Genomic DNA, 7,148 nt, shown 5'->3' with positions numbered 1-7,148 from the left:
CTATAGGGTTTAGAATCTTCCTCCAGCACAATTTGATACATGCATACAGACTAACTTATCCCCTTTAGGTCAGAGTTATTATAGCCTAGAGTTGTAGGGTATTTTATTAAGACATCTAATAGTTAATTTGTTTCGTCACTATTTAGATTCACATTCACTATAACTGGACACGTGAGTTCCTCATTAAGAAATTCACATCTCAGATTCTTAGATAATTCCTTAAGCTCTATCGATGGTTTCTTAGGACCGGGCATATGGTAAGGGGTAAATGTTAGAAATTCATGAAGGCTCTCACCCACATATGGTGGACTCACACTTTTGCCTGAGTCCAATAGTGCTTTATCAATAACATGACTTCCTAGAACACAGTATAGAGAAGCTTCTAGGATCTGGCTGCTTCTTGGCTAATATGTTTTCAGCAATTGCGTTGCATTCTAATGGTTTAGGATTGTCAAGCTTGCGCTTGTTTGTTGATGCATCCGCAAGTACACGGAAATATCAAAGTAATATAAAAGATAGTCGAACCCACAGAGATCAATAGTCAATCCTATCGCTATCTACTACTGCTTTGTAAATCTAAGGCTATCAAAAAGGATTGTTAGTTGCAAAAGGAATTTTAATATAAGAAATAAAATTTGATTAAGAAAATACTGATAAAAGCGAGACTGGAATGTGGTTTCCAGCTTAACAAGTTTAAAAACTCAATCTCACCCTCCCAGTCTAATTGATTAAAGCCACACTCCTAACCATGAGATTTTTCTATCGCTCGCCCATTTCAATTAGAAGTGTATTTTGAAAAATTATTAAGTCCTAACTGATGCTTAAAGCGCTCTCGCTGTATTTAGGATCAATGCCCAGCTTCCACTATTTGGTTCATTCCTTACCCTCTCAGTCTAATTGGACTAAATCTTAGTTGATTATCACTCTTGTGTTAAACCATTTTAATTAAGCGGGAAAATTAAAGCCAGAAAATTAATTTAAGAAATGAAATCACGCCAAATCAATATCGAGTCCCGTTGGAACGACGGTCCTCACATCCTAGGCTGGAAATTCAACCGGACATAATTGAAATCAAATACATAATGGTATTTGAACAAAAATTGAACATGATATTTGTAGAATAAATTAGTTTAGCTTTAGCATGCAATATAACAAGTACATGCAAAATTAAGGTAAAGGCGCCAGCAACACTAATATACGGTAAAAGATAAACCAGGGATACCAAAAAATAACAACAGGAACAAATTAAATAACAATCGCAATATTTGAAATTAAGATGAATAAATGTGGTAAAATAAAAGCAATAGAAAACTTACGAGAAAATAAAGCGGTGCGGTAAAGTAAACACGAAAGAATTGGAACGAAGAAACTTCAGAAATAAAATAACTTGATTTATTTAAAAGTTTGATCCAAGTTCAACAATATTCTGAATTTGATAACTTTACAAAGTAACTTTTATGCCTAAATCATACTAGAAAACTTGGACCCCTAAAACTAACTTCTAAGATTATACTTATAAATTTCCAACTGGTACAAAGTGCTTTAAAATTGTGTAAGAAGTAATGGAGAAAATATTGGAAGTGGGATAAACTGATTCAAACATTACTGCTAACTTTTCAGGTTTTGAAGTCCATGGCTGTCGCCATGGCTTAAAATGTGGCTGGTGTGGAAGTTGGTGTAAATGGCGGTCGCCACCACCCCATGTCGGTCACCATGCACCAAAAACAACAATTCTTCATATTTTCTTCAATTCTTGCACTTCTTGTTAGTTTCTTGCACTAATGCTCTTTTTTGGCAATAACGTAAAATAAACAAATAGTATTGGCATAATAAAACATAAGGATAGAAAAACGATAATAAAACGAGCTTAAAGTAAAGTGAATCGAGTCGAAATATACTATATATTTTAATGTTATCATTTGTTAATTTGTCTTTCGCGAATTTAACATACAATGGTATCTAAGTAATAGCTTCAGTGAAGGGAATTTCGACGTGGAGTTTTTTAGTTACCTTCACAAACTTCTTTTATTGAGTTATGGGTGTTCGTGGTTCATGAACTGCATTGAACTGAACCAAATTAATAGTTCAATTCAATTTTTGAAAACCATTTTAATAAAAAACCAGTTAACTGATAAAACAGTTTCAATTCGTTTTAAATTAGTTCAGTTTTAACCGACCGGTATCCGCGGGGGAAAGGGGCCCCACGTGACTAATCCGGACCCGGGCTCGGAGGCAACGGCACCGTGGCCCCAGGGCGTTTTTGACTCCAGCCGGGATCGAACCCGGGTACTAGCCGGTTCCGTCCCTTTTTGGAGAAAGCTCATTTGCCAACTGAGCCAACCCTTTGATATTTGATAGATAATTTCGGATAAATTTTTTCTGACTACGGATCCACTTTTTTAAATGTAAGAGGCTTTTTTTTAACTTTTACTGGTTACTAATACTAAATTTTCTATATGAATAAACATTTTCTTGATTGTTGGTTTTAGTTATCATTAATTCAATTCAATAATTGATTATAGTTTTATAATTTTAAAAGAAAAATTAATTAATTATATTTTTGTTTTTCTTCCGATAACATTTATCGTATTTTATCATATCGGTGTGCAAGTAACTGAAATATTATAGCATTATTTTATTTTCAGAAAAAACAATTTATTTTAATATTTAGAGAAAGAAATTAACTATTTTATAATTTTTTGGACAAAAGTTTACAGTTTTTTTAAATAAAAATATCCTTTTAAAATTAATTTTCAAAAAAAAAATCTAAATTTTTTGACTAAAAAGTATTTTTGATGTTTTTAAAAACAGTTAGTTAAACAGTTTAAACTGGTTTGTAACTTAAATTTGGTTAACTAGATTGTTTTTAATATATGGTTCAGTTCATTAAACATTTAAATGGTTCAAGTTTTTTGCAGTTCAATGCAATTCAGATTAGAAATATGGTTCAATTAACCATATTTTTGCACACCCCTATATTGAGTGTCTTGTTTGGTTTGTTTGAGCCTTTGCACATATGGAATTGGAGGTTTATAAGCAGGGGTGGTACATATGTTGGTTTTTCTTTGTTATCATTCACTGCTCCTTAATTTTTAATTTCTTCATCTCTTTGTTTCTCTGATTCTAAAAGTTCCTCTACAACTTGTTTTTCGGTGTAGTCACAACATTTACTTTTGGTGGTTGTGGCTTGTTCTTTCTTGGAAAATTTCTATTCAACCTAGGATCAGAAGGTTCATCATATGTAGTTCCGCTTTGTTGTGAAATAACATTAGCATGGCCTTTATAGTTAGGTTGAGGTTATCTAGGGAATGATCTTCATGGGGTAGCCTGAGCAGCTTGTTGTTGCGCTACTTGAGAAATTTTTGTTTCCAGCATCTTGTTGTGGGTTACCACAAAATCGACTTTGTTGCCTAATTGTGCAATCAGCTCTTTATATAAATTTTTTTAATCAGGAATTCTTTATCTTGTTGAGTTTGAGCTAAAATGAAGCTTTCCTGATCTTTTCTAGGTTTTCTTTCTGAGGGGTAGCTTGAATAGGTTGCGTCGTTCTTTGTGCTTTGAAACCTGGGGGTCTCTGAGATGCAGTGTTTCGAGTAAAAGTAGAGTTATTATTCTTATAAGAGAAGTTTGGATGATTCCTCCATCCAGGGTTATAGGTGTTCGAATAAGGGTTTCCTTGGGCATAATTGACTTGATCTAGGCTTGATTCATCTAGAAGACTGCACCTGACAGTGATATATCATGGGGTTCCATAGATTTTGCATCTGGGTTGTACTGCAGCTACGATAGTTGTAGGGTTAACGACTAAGCTTTCGACCTTTTATGCTAATGTGTCCATCTTGGCGATCATATGGTCTAGGCTTTTAATTTTGTACATACCTCCTTTTGTTTCTTTCTTCTATATTAATGCTTGTTCATTCCTCCATTGGTAATGGTTTGTGCCATGTCTTCTACGAGTGCGTATGAATCGAGATATGGTTTGTTCATTAGTGCACTGCTGGCGGCAACATCGATAGTCATCTTTGTGTTATATAGAAGCCCATTATAAAAGGTATGAATGATCAACCATTGTTCTAATCCGTGGTGTGGACAAGCCCTTAATAGCTCTTTGTATCTTTCCCATGTGTCAAAAAGGGATTCACCATCCTATTGAATGAATCTGGTTATTTTGTTTCACAGGACAATAGTCTTGCTTGGTAGAAAGTATCTAGTATTCTTCAGGTCATTCCAAGTAGTGATTTAATTCGCTAGGAGGGAGTCTAGCCATGATCTCACTCTGTCTCTGAGGGAAAAAGGGAATAAACGTAAACGTACTGCCTCGGGAGGAATTCCATTGGATTTTACTGTGTCTGCAAGTTGAATGAACACTTTTAAATGCTGGTTTGGGTACTCTGATGAGAGACCAGCAAGCTGGTTTTGTTGCACGATTTGCAACAAAGAGGGTTTTAGTTCAAAGTTGTTAACTGGGATTGTAGGGTTAACAATACTTGAATGAGGTTCTTCATTAGAAGGTAAGGAAAAATCCTTGAGTGGCTTGCGGTCTTGTTCTTCGGCCATTGCTCTCCTGATTCGTTGGAGTACAGTCGTGCATGTGCGTATCTTTCTGGTTCAACTATTGGAGACAGTGTAACAACAGGTTTACGATATTTTACGTAATTAGTCTCCGACAGCGGTGCCAAAAACTTGATGGGTTACTTCTGCAAGTATACAAAGTGTATTAGAGTAATATAAAAGGTTGTCGAACCCACAAAGACCTAATGGTTAATATATCATTTTCTATTTTTACGGTGTTTATCTAAGGCATTCGAAATGAGAATTGGAATAGGTAAAACAAAATAAAATAATAAACTTGAATTAATTCAGAAATGTAACACTCGAATGTGAATCTCATCAATCAATGGTACTCTTATTATTCCTATGTAAAACTAGCTATGAGACAATATTTTCTTCCTTGAAAAATAATTAATTAAAAAGGAATCGTCACTCTCGCGTATTCGGAACCGAATTTTACTCTCTAATTTATAACTTCCACTCTCGCGTACCTGGCGCGCTTTGCATTAAAGTAGCACAATCCTTTTTTAGAAATTAGATTTTTTTTACTTAGTTAAAAAGTAGTTTTGATTGGAAAATTTGGCTTTAAAGGGTTCCCCGGTTCCGCTTGGGCAACCGGACTCTAAAATTATAAACGAGTCCGAAAATAGTTTTCAAACCACTTTTTGAAAATATCAAACTTTCCTAATTAATTAATTAATAAAGTGCTCTCGCGGTATTTATTAACAAAAAATTTAACAATTTAATCTTAAGTATCAGACGACTTTAAATCTTACCCGACATATTTACGGTTCTACTCTCGTAGTAACCGATCAAATTAATCTTGAAAAATTGAGATAAGACCAAAAACAGTCTCAAAATTAATTCTAAAGGAATAACAGACAGAGTATTGTCGAATCGACAGTCCTCACATTCCAGCACTATTAGATTAGCTGGACATATTCATGATAAACAATGAAGTATTTGATTTAAACTTAGAATTAAACATATTAGGAAAAAAAATTAAATCAAAACATGCAACTAATAAATTAAATTTTGAAAATAAAGTAAAGACAGGAACTTGCAATTGATTAAGAATAACGATTTAATTTTGAAAGTAAATTTTTGAGAAATAGATTTTGCGAAGGAAAACAACAAAGATGCATATAAATAAATGAACAATAGAATTAAACAATACTGATAATAAAAACTTCTCCAAATAAGTCTTGAATCTGGTACACAAATAATTGACGTAAATTCTTGAATAAAAAAGTAAATGCTTGCAAGATTAACTGCTACAAAATAAACTGCTCCAAACTTAATACTATAACAGCGCAATAACTCCCCGATGTGAAGAGATAAAGCTTTCAAAAAGGTAAATATATGGCCTAAATTGTGATAGGCTTGGATGCCTTCAAAATAAGTTTAAACATTTATTTATAGTGTTACAAAACCCTTGAAAATAAGTTTAAACATTTATTATAGTGTTACAAAACCCTTGAAAATAAGTTTAAACATTTATTTGTAGTATTAAAAAATCCTAGAAAATGAAGTCAAGGTTGCTGGATTCGTGTGAGAGAAAAAAGGGAGAAGTGGGTGACCAGTTCAAAACAGTTGGATTTTTCTAGATTTCCCAGGTGTTGCTAACGCCATACACCTCATGGTGAATGCCATGGGTTCAAAATGAGGGAAAAATGTCTTCAGAGTTATTGGAATGTGGGTTTCATTAACCACATCATGGCTACCTTTGTGGCGAACACCATACTAAGCACCATGAGTGCAAAACACCAACATAACATTAGAAATAAAAGTAAAATTATATGATAAAACATGCACGAGTCGAGTCAAATATGCGGTGTGTTTTGGTGTTATCACACACACACACACACACACACACTCTCTCTCTCTCTCTCTCTCTCTCTCTCTCTCTCTCTCTTACATTTAATATTTCGTAGAATATTGCATGCTTAGGTTTTCAATTCTTAGCGTAGTTTATCGTTTATTCAATTGGTGACAAACCACTATGTAAAGTTAGGTTTTGTTAGAATTGGTACCTAATCGAGCTTTAGCGGTGATTAAATTCTTGAAAATTATAATCGTTAGAATCCGATCACAATTGAAATATCGCATAAGTCACATCTCGTGTAATATACACTCGTTCAATTATTCATTGTTAAATCATATGTGAGTTTTGTGAATTGTGTATTTGTTAATGCGATCAAATTCTAATAAAAGTGTAATCTTTCCATTTTCGCTTTAAACCTTCTGCACACATTTTTGAAAAAAACCTCTAATAATCCATTTTGCAGAAACGGTCAAATTTTAGAATTGTTTTTAAAGGGTCTATTCACCTCATCTAAACCATTTCATTACTCCATATTCTCATATAATAGGATCAATGCCGACAAATATGGAGATCGAAAGACCAGAGGTTGATGACAGAGGTCGATTTGTTTCTGACTGAGACGAATTATATTTTGTAGTTGTTATTGTGACAATGCTTGATCTATTCTCTGAAGAATTTAAAGTGTTGCCATGGAGGATGTGGGAAAAGAATAAACGAATAATCAAAGACATAAAGGGAGAAGGCCAAGAGACGAGGCCAAGAGAGGTCATTT

At 33.8% G+C, this 7,148-nt stretch overlaps 1 non-coding gene across 1 annotated transcript; it reads left to right on the top strand.

Annotated features, from left to right (window-relative positions):
* Positions 1–4,075: 4,075 nt before the first annotated feature.
* Positions 4,076–4,182, top strand: LOC131641472 (small nucleolar RNA R71). The gene has a single exon (XR_009295555.1). It is a non-coding gene; the product is annotated as a small nucleolar RNA R71 (small nucleolar RNA).
* Positions 4,183–7,148: the final 2,966 nt, after the last annotated feature.

This window comes from Vicia villosa, unplaced genomic scaffold, assembly GCF_029867415.1.
Source record: "Vicia villosa cultivar HV-30 ecotype Madison, WI unplaced genomic scaffold, Vvil1.0 ctg.003770F_1_1, whole genome shotgun sequence".
Classification (NCBI taxonomy): Eukaryota; Viridiplantae; Streptophyta; class Magnoliopsida; order Fabales; family Fabaceae; genus Vicia; species Vicia villosa.
This window is presented reverse-complemented; position numbering and strand designations above follow the sequence as displayed.